General features: G+C 39.3%; 2 pseudogenes; one reads left to right on the top strand and one right to left on the bottom strand.

Annotated features, from left to right (window-relative positions):
* Positions 1-2,235: 2,235 nt before the first annotated feature.
* Sprr2d-ps1 (small proline rich protein 2D, pseudogene 1) lies at positions 2,236-3,909 on the bottom strand (annotated as a pseudogene).
* Positions 3,910-12,853: 8,944 nt separating this feature from the next.
* Positions 12,854-14,424, top strand: Cox11-ps1 (cytochrome c oxidase copper chaperone COX11, pseudogene 1; annotated as a pseudogene).

Raw genomic sequence — 14,424 nt, 5'->3', positions numbered from 1 at the left:
CAATAAAAATAAAATACTTTAAAGTTGGTTGGGATGAAAAGGGAAGGCACAGTAAGTGGATACAAGGATGATTGTGGACAGTGAAGTAAATACCATTGAAATGCTTAGTATGAAATTTTCAAAGAATCAATAAAAATTTTACTTGAGTTCCATAAAAATAATAACAAGTCTTTACAAAAGTTTGAGGAAAGTAAATACAAAATCTCAAACTTTGAGAGAGTAGATTAATTCATCAGTTACATAAATCAATGTGAAGTTTCCTCCAAAGGAATAAAAGCAGAACTAGCATATAATTGAAGGACATCAATTTGTACTTTAAAAATTAAAAGAGATCATACAAGCAACCAACATGTGTCTGATGCCAGAATATAGGTTAATAGGTAGGATTTATATGCAAGGTAGATGTTTAGTATTTTTTAGGAAAACTTTGAAATTAAACTATGTTTTTCAGAGTAGAACTAAGGTGTTTGTTTCTTTCTGTGCACTTCTCATGTGAAAGGAGAGGTTCTCAATATTGTGTTCAGCTCACTCTTGAACTCCCTGATTTTACTTTTGATTATTGCTCTTTTCTCATTTGCTCATGTTTTCCTACAGTGCCATTCGTTATTCACAAGATAAGCCTCTATTTCATGTTTATAAATTCATTATGTCTCACTGCCCTCATTTTCTTCTTGGACAAGGCCATAAATTCATCATGCACATTTTAAGATGAGTAGGTCTAAGCCTACGTTCCTTCACATTTCTTCTGCTATGGATATGTGTAGTAAAACAGGGTTAAAAGTGAGGAAGAACATCACAACTGAATATGTATAATCACTTTATGTACAAAATGAACAAAGCAGCGACATTTTCCCCTGAGGCGATCATAGGAAAAGCTGTAAGCCCCAAAGAGCTTTGCTCTCAGCCTTCGTCTTTCTGCGATCAGCCATCATCTTCCTTGGGTAGCTGATGTTATAAACCCTGCCATATGCTTTTCATTTATAAGCATTGTAGAGATAGAACTGAATCTCTGGTTTTACTTTTTGAACAAATTTTCTCTTCAACTTTAAATAAATTAATTTAAATAAATTTCTTAGCAATCTCTATGGATGTGTTTGGGGAATACAGAATATTCAGTATGTTCCAACATAAAAAATTCACCTCCCTTTCCTGTTTCTTCAGCATTGATACTCAAGGATGCACTGGACCACCAACAATGTACAGAGGAACTGAGTGTGTTGTTGGGAGTCATCTCATGGTTCCCTTAAAAAAGAATCTCAGTCCTGAGTTATATTTTGGGAAGATGTTTGTAAAGGATGTTCCTTCAGCCTTGTTGCATTAAAAAAATAATACAGTGGACTGCCTGTATCTATATATCAGCATGACTCATACCTCATTAAGTCAAAAAACCAGCTTCTCATGAGTGGATGAATGGACTAAGAAAATATGGCATATATATATATATAATAAAAATATCAGTAATAAAAATGACATCATGTTGTGTTGTTTTCACGCAAATGACTGTAACTTCATATTATCATATTTAGAAAAATAAGAAAAATTTAAAGCAAGATTGGTTGGCATGTTTGTTTTAATTGTCTAAGCAGAAAGAAACATCAACAACAGATTTTTGTGTGTGTGCAACTAGTAGGACTGAAGAAGGAGACTAGTGAGAATCAAACATGTAGAGTTTAAGAAGAAAATATGACTCAAGTGGCACATGCATATCACAATACCACATAGTCTTAATAAGTTACTGGGGGCTAAATGAGAGATCGTATTTATGCAGAATGAAATAAGGTATCTCTCAAACAACCAAACACTTAGAAATAAAGGAACATGGGCATATCATAATGGGAATAAAGTGAGTTTTAGAAGAAAGCACACATACATCCAATCAATGTGATTGTAATTTTTATTCAGGAAATAAACAAAAATGACAACTACCATGGCACAATGTCAGACAGATTTGGAAAAATGTCCTCTTTGGGATCAGGGTAGACCAGTGCAACTCTTCCTTCTGTGCGGCTGAGATACTGAAGCATCGAGGAAGGACCATTCTCAGCATCCCCTTGACAGCAGAAGCAGGGAAATTCCTTTGCTCTCATGAGTCATCACAGGCACATGAAGGTGGAAGGATGAAGTAAATTTTTTGCATCCCTGACAGGTTTTGGAGTGGAGATGGAGGTGTTGCTGTGGAAGTACTTTAGGTGGATTCTCTACTCTTCCCCCTTGTCACAATGACTGCTGAAGACCTCACTTGCTCTTGGGTGGACACTTCTACTGGCATGGTGGGAAAGGTTGCACAGAAGGACATTTCTGCTGACATGGGGGTAGAGGACAAGGCTCAGGGCACTTTGTAAGAGGACAAGGCTCAGGGCACTTTGGGGGAGGACAAGGTTCTGGGCACTTTGGAAGAGGACAAGGCGCAGGACACTTTGGAGGAGGACACACTGGAGGAGGCTGGCAGGGCTGCTTGCACTGTTGCTGTTGGTAAGATATTCTACTGAAGTCTCAGGTTCTAAAAGAGATTGAATGATAGTTTTCAGTTAGAAGAGGCGATTCTCATCGAGAAAGCTCAAGTTTATAAAATATTGGACAGTAATTTTCTCATATATACACATTTATGCCCTAATGCTTCTCCTATTAGGATCTCTTGTATGTTCTTTCCAGTTTAGAGATTTGTTTTACTTAACTTTGAGAGTCCTTCTTTGGTTACATACCGCATACTCAGAAATATCTCTGTTTCAGAAAACAAGGTGGCATTGATTACACAAAATAATATATACAGGAATGTCAGACCCACTTTCTGAAACCATAAGTAGTTTCAATGCCAATCATTATTATATTAACACCTGTGAAATCCAAGAGGATGGCATTCAAATTAGAGGATTCCTAAGAAAATTAAAAGTCTAATGTTGGCTAAGATGTAAGCCTTTGTAAAGGCAACAAAATGTAAGAAAATGAAAATTTGGTGTTCTGCCATTTTCTTCAAATCAACTCTTCTGATTGCTATGATTCTCCATATGGGCAACCACCTACCTTGAAAAGCAAAAAAAAAAAAAAATCTAATATTGTGTGTCACTTTACTATATAGCTTAATTTCAGGCTGGTAACTAATATTTTTCTTGATATTTGCTTTTTTATTATATATATATGTATATATATATATATATATGGATTTTCTATCTGTTTAAATGCATGCATATCAGAAGAGGGCATTAGATAGCACTAGCATTGGTTGTAAGCTATCATGTGGTTGCTAGGAATTGAACTCAGAACCTCTGGATGGGTATAGTGCTCTAATCACTGAAACATGTCTCCAGCTCAGTACCTAACATTTAACACTTACTCAAAATTTGGAACCACCATGCTCTCTCCAAATGAAACCACATGAGAAGGCATAAACACAAATCAGTTTTGGAAGTCAGGCTCACCAGGTTATCCTTAGTCCAAAGTTTGAGTACCAAGTGTATTGTGCTTTAGCAGTTAGGATGTGACAGTGGACAGAGTCAGTAGAAGAGATAGTGGGTGAGGTGATTAATATAAAAATGTACAGTATGATACTATAAAAGAATTATTAAGTATTATGTTAAAGGTATCATATTAAGAAAAATAAGCAAATATCCAAAAGATAAATGTCATGGTTTTCCCCATATTTTGAATGAGTGTTAATGAAGGTTGAATGAAGTTTTGAATGAGTGCTAATATTCTCTATTCTGTTTATTTTAAATTAGCATTATATATAATAAATATTTTTATCCACCTTACAACCCGAATCAGTCCTTTCTCTCCTCCTAGTAACCCCCTCAAACAAGCCCTTCCCCATTCTACATACCCCTTCTTTCTTGAGAAGGGGAAGCCCTCTAAGACCCACCCGTCCACACATCCTCCACACTGCTCATCAATATGCTGTGGTAATACATGCATCCTCTCCTACAGAGGCTGGATAAGGTAGTCCATTTGAGTCTCATGAGCCACAAGCAGGTAGACAAGAAGCTCAGGGAGTGCCACTGCTCCAGACATTTGGCACCAGCATGAAGACAAAGATACTCATCTACTACATGTGTCCTGGTACCTATGTCCAGTCCATGCTTGCTCTATGGTTGATGGTTTAGTCCCTAGGAGTCCCAAAGGTCCAGGATTCTGTCAGTCTTTCTGTGGAGTCCCTGTCCTCTTAGAGACACTCAATGTTTCTCACAACTCTTCCTTAGGTTTTTTTGACCTCCAACTATTATTTGGATGTGAACATTTTCATCTTTTCATCTTTTTCTATTAGAGGCTGGGTGTAGCCTCTCGGAGTACAGTTAATGCTAGATTCCTATCTGAAACCATAACACAGTATTATTAATAGTATCAGGGGTTAGCTCTTGCCCATGCAATGAGTCTCAATTTGGCGCAGTCATTGGTTGGCCATTCCTTTGGTCTCTTTTCTATCTTTGTCCTTGAACATCTTTTAGGGAGAACACATTTTGGTAGATGGTTTTGTGAGGGGTTGCTGTTTTTATTCGTCCACAGGAAGTCATGCCTGGGTACAAGAAGTGGGAGAGAATGCACCTAATCTTATAGAGGCTTGATGCCCGTGGATGGGGGATACCAGAGTATCAACCTATCAGAGGTGAAGGGGAGGTAAGATGAAGGGAAGAACTTTGCGAGGAGGAACAGGGAGGAGAGGCAAAGTTTTGGATGCAAATAAATAAAATAATTAATAGCAAGAGAAAAAGCCATGTGGTAACCCCTACAATAAAAGTATTCTAAAATACATAAGATAAAAATGGAATTTAAATAGTAATACAATTAAATGGGGAGACAATGTATATCGCTCATGCTATCAAATAAAATTTCTAGTACATAGAATAAGTCACATTCTTTTGATTTCTTGATCAAAGTGTGTCCCAGAGACTTTGCATCGTAGGCTATTGTTAGTGCTTGCTGGAGAACTTCCAAAATGTCTGATAGGTGAAGATATTGCATATTTATGTCATTCAACTTGTAGTAATAAAGCTTGGGCTCAACACTTTCCATAGTGTTGGAAATTATTTTTTTTAAGCATAATTATTTTTTTATTAACTTGAGTATTTCTTATATACATTTCAAGTGTTATTCCCTTTCCCGGTTTCCGGGCAAACATCCCCCTCCCCCCTCCCCTTCCTTATGGGTGTTCCCCTCCCAACCCTCCCCCCATTGCTGCCCTCCCCCCTAGTCTATTTCACTGGGGGTTCAGTCTTAGCAGGACCCAGGGCTTCCCCTTCCACTGGTGCTCTTACTAGGATATTCATTGCTACCTATGGGGTCAGAGTCCAGGGTCAGTCCATGTATAGTCTTTAGGTAGTGGCTTAGTCCCTGGAAGCTCTGGTTGCTTGACATTGTTGTACTTTTGGGGTCTCGAGCCCCTTCAAGCTCTTCCAGTTCTTTCTCTGATTCCTTCAACGGGGGTCCTATTCTCAGTTCAGTGGTTTGCTGCTGGCATTCGCCTTTGTATTTGCTGTATTCTGGCTGTGTCTCTCAGGAGCGATCTACATCCGGCTCCTGTCGGTCTGCACTTCTTTGCTTCATCCATCTTGTCTAATTGGGTGGCTGTATATGTATGGGCCACATGTGGGGCAGGCTCTGAATGGGTGTTCCTTCAGTCTCTGTTTTAATCTTTGCCTCTCTATTCCCTGCTAAGGGTATTATTTTTCCTCATTTAAAGAAGGAGTGAAGCATTCACATTTTGATCATCCGTCTTGAGTTTCGTTTGTTCTAGGGATCTAGGGTAATTCAAGCATTTGGGCTAATAGCCAGTTATCAATGAGTGCATACCATGTATGTCTTTCTGTGATTGGGTTAGCTCACTCAGGATGATATTTTCCAGTTCCAACCATTTGCCTACGAATTTCATAAACTCGTTGTTTTTGATAGCTGAGTAATATTCCATTGTGTAGATGTACCACATTTTCTGTATCCATTCCTCTGTTGAAGGGCATCTGGGTTCTTTCCAGTTTCTGGCTATTATAAATAAGGCTGCGATGAACATAGTGGAGCACGTGTCTCTTTTATATGTTGAGGCATCTTTTGGGTATATGCCCAAGAGAGGTATAGCTGGATCCTCAGGCAGTTCAATGTCCAATTTTCTGAGGAACCTCCAGACTGATTTCCAGAATGGTTTTACCAGTCTGCAATCCCACCAACAATGGAGGAGTGTTCCTCTTTCAGTGCTGGAAATTATTATAATATGACTTCATCCAAAAATTTCGTATTAAGTCCAAACAAGATACAACCTTGAGATCTACAATACAGACCTGTATGCAATATATAACCTTTGGCACAATAGACACACAAATGTTAGGGGAGTAAGTAATCACATTTTGATCAGATTTCAGGACAAAACCCTAATATGAAACCCATATCCAACACAAATGTAAACAAGAACCTGAGAGTTGGACAGTCCATATGGGCTCCCACAGAAATGTTACCATAGTTATTTTGCTAAATGGTCAGACAATAAAATTACACCTAATGATATTGCTATACTCATAGATAAGTGCATGAAACTCCTAACAATAGATGAATGAACACTGAAACCCATGTTGTCCATCATGTAGAGGTTCAGGGTCTTTGGAGCAATATATCATAATGGGATGTCTCTATCAAACAGATTTCTTCAAGGTTAAGGAAGAGGTGAAAAGTTTGTAAGAACCAGAAGTAAGAGATGACTCCAAAGAAAGAGCTTCTTACATTTGCAAACACAACAGGGCTGATGCACATACAAATTGAAGAACTATGACATGATGAAGATGTACATGCGTTAAAAGCAGACAAGACAAATACAAGGGTAAATGGTCACAAAATCCCATGGCTAAGAAGTCATTAGAAATGTAAAGCCTCTTGAAGCACCCACATTCCCTCTTGTTTTCCTGTATTTTCATCTCAGGTTTGACTCAGAAAATTACTATGACAGTTCTTTGCCATTGGTATCAAAATGGTGTTCACCTTGTAAAATTAATTGTGAAGCATGGAAATCTGTGTTCTATAGGGTACCACATAGGACTTGTATTATTTCATCCTTGAACTGCTCATGCAATTCTTCACCAAAGGGAGTCTAAAGGGTGGAAGTTTGTCAGGTTCTCCATACTGCTTTGCTTGCAATGGAAGGGTAGGTGTGGGCATAGGAAAGTGGGAAGAGTAGGAGACAGCATCTATTTTTTCTGTGATGTTTCAATGGAATAGGACAATTGCTGCCTGTAAAATTCCCATCTTGTTAAAATGTTAATTTGTCCTATGAGAAGAGAGAAAAACATTATGTTTATATTTGGGGGATATGTGTCCATCCATTTTTATGCTCTTTTTTTTTATTAACTTGAGTATTTCTTATATACATTTCAAGTGTTATTCCCTTTCCCGGTATCCGGGCAAATATCCCCCTCCCCCCTCCAATTCCTTATGGGTGTTCCCCTCCCAACCCTCCCCCCATTGCCGCCCTCCCCCCACCAGTCTTGTTCACTGGGTGTTCAGTCTTAGCAGGACCCAGGGCTTCCCCTTCCACTGGTGCTCTTACTAGGATATGCATTGCTACCTATGAGGTCAGAGTCCAGGGTCAGTCCATGTATAGTCTTTGGGTAGTGGCTTAGTCCCTGGAAGCTCTGGTTGCTTGGCATTGTTGTACATATGGGGTCTCGAGCCCCTTCAAGCTCTTCCAGTTCTTTCTCTGATTCCTTCAACGGGGGTCCTATTCTCAGTTCAGTGGTTTGCTGCTGGCATTCGCCTCTGTATTTGCTGTATTCTGGCTGTGTCTCTCAGGAGCGATCTACATCCGGCTCCTGTCGGTCTGCACTTCTTTGATTCATCCATCTTGTCTAATTGGGTGGCTATATATGTATGGGCCACATGTGGGGCAGACTCTGAATGGGTGTTCCTTCAGTCTCTGTTTTAATCTTTGCCTCTCTCTTCCCTGCCAAGGGTATTCTTGTTCCCCTTTTAAAGAAGGAGTGAAGCATTCACATTTTGATCATCCATCTTGAGTTTCATTTGTTCTAGGCATCTAGGGTAATTCAAGCATTTGGGCTAATAGCCAGTTATCAATGAGTGCATACCATGTATGTCTTTCTGTGATTGGGTTAGCTCAGTCAGCATGATGTTTTCCAGTTCCAACCATTTGCCTACGAATTTCATAAACTCGTTGTTTTTGATAGCTGAGTAATATTCCATTGTGTAGATGTACCACATTTTCTGTATCCATTCCTCTGTTGAAGGGCATCTGGGTTCTTTCCAGCTTCTGGCTATTATAAATAAGGCTGCAATGAACATAGTGGAGCACGTGTCTTTTTTATATGTTGGGGCATCTTTTGGGTATATGCCCAAGAGAGGTATAGCTGGATCCTCAGGCAGTTCAATGTCCAATTTTCTGAGGATTTCCAGAATGGTTGTACCAGTTTGCAATCCCACCAACAATGGAGGAGTGTTCCTCTTCCTCCACATCCTCGCCAGCATCTGTTGTCCCCTGAGTTTTTGATCTTAGCCATTCTCACTGGTGTGAGTTGAAATCTCAGGGTTGTTTTGATTTGCATTTCCCTTATGACTAAAGATGTTGAACATTTCTTTAGGTGTTTCTCAGCCATTCGGCATTCCTCAGCTGTGAATTCTTTGTTTAGCTCTGAACCCCATTTTTTAATAGGGTTATTTGTTTCCCTGCAGTCTAACTTCTTGAGTTCTTTGTATATTTTGGATATAAGGCCTCTATCTGTTGTAGGATTGGTAAAGATCTTTTCCCAATCGGTTGGTTGCCGTTTTGTCCTAACCACAGTGTCCTTTGCCTTACAGAAGCTTTGCAGTTTTATGAGATCCCATTTGTCGATTCTTGATCTTAGAGCATAAGCCATTGGTGTTTTGTTTAGGAAATTTTTTCCAGTGCCCATGTGTTCCAGATGCTTCCCTAGTTTTCCTTCTATTAGTTTGAGTGTGTCTGGTTTGATGTGGAGGTCCTTGATCCACTTGGACTTAAGCTTTGTACAGGGTGATAAGCATGGATCGATCTGCATTCTTCTACATATTGACCTCCAGTTGAACCAGCACCATTTGCTGAAAATGCTATCTTTTTTCCATTTGATGGTTTTGGCTCCTTTGTGAAAAATCAAGTGACCATAGGTGTGTGGGTTCATTTCTGGGTCTTCAATTCTATTCCATTGGTCTATCTCTCTGTCTCTGTACCAATACCATGCAGTTTTTATCACTATTGCTCTGTAATACTGCTTAAGTTCAGGGATAGTGATTCCCCCTGAAGTCCTTCTATTGTTGAGGATAGCTTTAGCTATCCTGGGTTTTTTGTTATTCCAGATGAATTTGAAAATTGTTCTGTCTAACTCTTTGAAGAATTGGATTGGTATTTTGATGGGGATTGCATTGAATCTGTAGATTGCTTTTGGTAAAATGGCCATTTTTACTATATTAATCCTGCCAATCCATGAGCATGGGAGATCTTTCCATCTTCTGAGGTCTTCTTCAATTTCCTTCTTCAGTGTCTTGAAGTTCTTATTGTACAGATCTTTTACTTGCTTGGTTAAAGTCACACCGAGGTACTTTATATTATTTAGGTCTATTATGAAGGGTGTTGTTTCCCTAATTTCTTTCTCAGCTTGTTTCTCTTTTGTGTAGAGGAAGGCTACTGATTTATTTGAGTTAATTTTATACCCAGCCACTTTGCTGAAGGTGTTTATCAGCTTTAGTAGTTCTCTGGTGGAACTTTTGGGATCACTTAAATATACTATCATATCATCTGCAAACAGTGATATTTTGACTTCTTCTTTTCTGATCTGTATCCCCTTGACCTCCTTTTGTTGTCTGATTGCTCTGGCTAGAACTTCAAGAACTATATTGAATAAGTAGGGAGAGAGTGGGCAGCCTTGTCTAGTCCCTGATTTTAGTGGGATTGCTTCGAGTTTCTCTCCATTTAGTTTAATGTTAGCAACTGGTTTGCTGTATATGGCTTTTACTATGTTCAGGTATGGGCCTTGAATTCCTATTCTTTCCAGGACTTTTATCATGAAGGGGTGTTGAATTTTGTCAAATGCTTTCTCAGCATCTAATGAAATGATCATGTGGTTTTGTTCTTTCAGTTTGTTTATATAATGGATCACGTTGATGGTTTTCCGTATATTAAACCATCCCTGCATGCCTGGGATGAAGCCTACTTGGTCATGGTGGATGATTGTTTTGATGTGCTCTTGGATTCGGTTTGCCAGAATTTTGTTGAGTATTTTTGCGTCGATATTCATAAGGGAAATTGGTCTGAAGTTCTCTTTCTTTGTTGTGTCTTTGTGTGGTTTAGGTATAAGAGTAATTGTGGCTTCGTAGAAGGTATTCGGTAGTGATCCATCTGTTTCAATTTTGTGGAATAGTTTGGATAATATTGGTATGAGGTCTTCTCTGAAGGTTTGGTAGAATTCTGCACTAAACCCGTCTGGACCTGGGCTCTTTTCGGTTGGGAGACCTTTAATGACTGCTCCTATTTCCTTAGGAGTTATGGGGTTGTTTAACTGGTTTATCTGTTCCTGATTTAACTTCGGTACCTGGTATCTGTCTAGGAAATTGTCCATTTCCTGAAGATTTTCAAGTTTTGTTGAATATAGGTTTTTATAGTAAGATCTGATGATTTTTTGAATTTCCTCTGAATCTGTAGTTATGTCTCCCTTTTCGTTTCTGATTTTGTTAATTTCGACGTACTCTCTGTGTCCTCTCGTTAGTCTGGCTAAGGGTTTATCTATCTTGTTGATTTTCTCAAAGAACCAACTTTTGTTTCTGTTGATTCTTTCTATGGTCCTTTTTGTTTCTACTTGGTTGATTTCAGCTCTGAGTTTGATTATTTCCTGCCTTCTACTCCTCCTGGGTGTATTTGCTTCTTTTTGTTCTAGAGCTTTTAGGTGTGCTGTCAAGCTGCTGACCATTTTTATGCTCTTAGTTTCTCCATTTTGGATATCCATAATAAGAAGGAATCCTAGGCACTTGGGTTGAATATCTGTAGTTGTTGTAGAAAATAACACAACACGGGATTCATCTCCAGGCCTGCATAAGTAATCCAGAGTGAAGTAAGCCTGCAATTCAGCACTTGAGATGTGAAGTCAGGAAGAAAAAAAATATGATATCCTACTTCAAAATAAAAAGAAATCAACCCAGTGTCCTTCTTCCAATATCACATTCCTAACCTGGACCTTCTTTTAACATGGTTAGCATTTTAACAACTTTAATATATATATAAAATCCTGTTGTTTGGTGTGGTACTTAACAATATTAATAAAAAATAGTTTCTTCTCCATCTTCCCAGAAATAGAAATTTCTAAGCATTCCCATTGTATCAAAGGAGCAAGAAACTTCTATGACATTACAGGTTGTCAAATCTTCACAAATTCTGCATGCCATAGCATAGTGCAACTCCCTTCTAGAGTAAGTGTACTACCAGTAATGATGGCCCTGGGTAGGGTGGTAACCAAACCATATTACATTGGATTTAATCATATGTCAGTTGTAATGGTGAACCATTATATACTAAGGAAAACTCTTGTTATATTCACCGCAGGAAGAAAATGAAGTTGACATATAGGAGTTAAAAGGTCTTATCCCAGGTAGTCATTTGACAATTGAAAGACAGGTAAGAGTTTGAGCCAATGTAGAAAGACTCTTTGTTTTGGGCCTCACAAATCTAGAGACAAGCTACTTGAGAGAGCATTTAATCATAAAACACGAGTAGTATTGAAAACAGAGGCTCCACCAGGAAACATGAACTTCATCTAGGGAAGAAGTGTAAAATAAATTGGTCTAGTCCTGAAACTAGTTTCTTAAGTACAAATAACTAATGAAACACTAATGTTTACTCCCTTAGAAATATTGCCTTTTTTTAAGTCTCACTGATCTCCAGAGGTCATGTTGTTATTTCCTGGCTCTGAAACACTGGAATGCTAACTCACATCTATAGGAAAAATGAGGGTTTTAGTCCAATTGGCCAAGTTAAGTACACCACAGAGTTGGTCTTTGGATCTGAAGAAGGCATATTTCAATGAAGAAAGCTTCCAAGGCACATATGAGTCTAAACAGTCTGTTTGTGGTGTAGTAACTAGACACTTAGGGAAGCACAGATGTGTGCCTGGAAGGGCTGCTTTTACTGTTGCTGACACTGCAGAAGAGCCCATGACTCAGGATAGTAAGCAAAAGCTTCCATGCAGAACATTTACAGAAGAAGACCCTGCACACTGTGTACACTAAATTCTTCCTAAGGGATAGGCATGCATTTCTTCAATTCAAAACAAACAGACAAGAAAAAATCATGTTTTTTTTAAAATCTCAAACATGGTCTGTCAGACACTGGGTCACTTCTCTTCTCTTTATTATGAATAAATTTCTATTTCCCAAGCTGGATAGACTTTTATTTTTCGTGATATATTCCATAGAAAATGCCATTTCTTTCCACAAGTAGATATGTTGGAGAGTTGTAGAAGACATTGTAAAAGAGTTGTAAAAGATATGCTGTATTAGAAAGGCATAGTTAACTTTATAAATCTGGTAAATCCCTGAAGAGACTTTTTTCCCCAATATTAACTACTTGTGAGTTCTACCAATGAAATGTTTCAGCTTCATGAACAATAACCCAGAAAACTCCAGAAATCAAGGAGCCTCATACCTGTCCTCAAGGCACTGGTAACTGTACAAAGTGTCTTGTTGACTTAGAGGTTCAAACTCCAGCGATTAGAAGTGTACATGCCATCATTCCATTAACACTCTCTGATTTTACATATCTCTGCCCCTAAAACAGGACATATTTGTCATTTGTCACAATTTTAATTGACTGCAGTGTTCAATACTTATAAAGAAAGGCGGCTGCTTTCAGGTGGGGCTGAGGAAAGGGATTATGGAAGGGGTCTGTTGTCCCAGATGGAGGTTTGTGGTTTTGTGTGGCCAGGGCTGGAGCCAATCCAAGTGTTCATTCTGGGCTGTGGAGAACTCAGAATGGGTTCTTAGGCTGTGGTGGAAAGGGCTAGGAGGCAGGGAGCAAAGACTGATATGCCTCAGGACATGCCAGAGCAGGTGCAGAGTGGGGGTGGGGGTGCCGCTGTGCCTACACCAAGGCAGCCAAGGATCAACAACCCTTTCCACAAAAAGTGGCAGTTGCAGAATAAGATGGTGCTCCCCTAAGTGGCCGTAACTGCCATGGCCCTGCTGGGGCCTTCTATGCTGTGGTGCCCCTCTATCATATCTACTGCCAGACTGCCAGAGTTGTAGGATCAGCAGTGGCCTGGCACACAGTAGATCAGATTGAAAACATGGTGCATGTTAAGGATCGGGTCATTAAGGTCACCATCATTGCTGACTTTCATGCCAGTCTCTAGTGGAACTTCAAACCAGAAAAGACTGAACTAGCATCTTATTTTATTTTACTTTATTTTATTTTATTGTAATTTTTTTATTATATATATTTCTTTACTTACATTGCAAAAGTTATTCCCCTTCCCGCTTTCCTATCTATAAGCCCCCTTCCCGTCCCTTTCCCCTTCCCATAAGGGAATTCCTTCTATACATCCCCCTTGTTGCCCCCCTCCCCATATTCCCCTGTACAGAAAGTCCAACCTTAGCAGGACCAAGGGCTTCCTTCCCCTTCACCTGGTGCCCCAACAAGGCTATTCTCTGCTACATATGCAATTGGAGCCCTGGATCAGTCCGTGTGTAGTCTTTCGGTAGTGGTTTTAGTCCCTGGAAGCTCTGGTTGGTTGGCATTGTCGTTTTAGTGGGGTTGCCAGCTCCTCCAACCCTTTCAATCCTTCCTCTAATTCCCACCAAGGGGGCCCTGTTCTTAGTTCGGTGGTTTGCTGCTAGCATTGACCTCTGTATTGGACATGCTCTGGATGTGTCTCTCAGGAGAGATCTATACCCGATCCCTTTCAGCATGCATTTTCTAGCTTCATCAATCTTATCTAGTTTTGGTGGCTGTATATTTATGGGCCAAATGTGGGTCAGGCTCTGAATGGCCATTCCTTGAGTCACAGCTCTAAACTTTGCTTCCATATCCCCTCCTATGGATATTACTTCCCCCTTTTAAGAAGGAATGGGAACATCCGCATTTTGGTCATCCTTCTTGTTGTGCTTCCTGTGGTCTGTGGATTGCATCTTTGGTAATTCCAGCTTTTTGACTAATATCCACTTATCAATGAGTGCATATCAAGTGTGTTTTTCTGTGATTGAGTAACCTCATATAGGACAAACCAGTAATTGGAATTTCTACATAAAATGTACCGCTCAAACCTGGATAGAATTTCAATAAAATACAGTGCTTCTGTTTTGTTGTACATATGCCAGTGTTTTTTCTATATTGTTCCTGAATTGGCAGAAGATCCAAGAATGTAGAATGTTGAACTCATCAATCTTTCTTACACTTTTTTTGAAGTGAAGGAAGGGCACAAGTTGCTGGTCACAGGCTATAATTGA

The sequence above is a fragment of the Rattus norvegicus genome, chromosome 2 (genome assembly GCF_036323735.1).
Source record: "Rattus norvegicus strain BN/NHsdMcwi chromosome 2, GRCr8, whole genome shotgun sequence".
Taxonomy (NCBI): Eukaryota; Metazoa; Chordata; class Mammalia; order Rodentia; family Muridae; genus Rattus; species Rattus norvegicus.
This window is presented reverse-complemented; position numbering and strand designations above follow the sequence as displayed.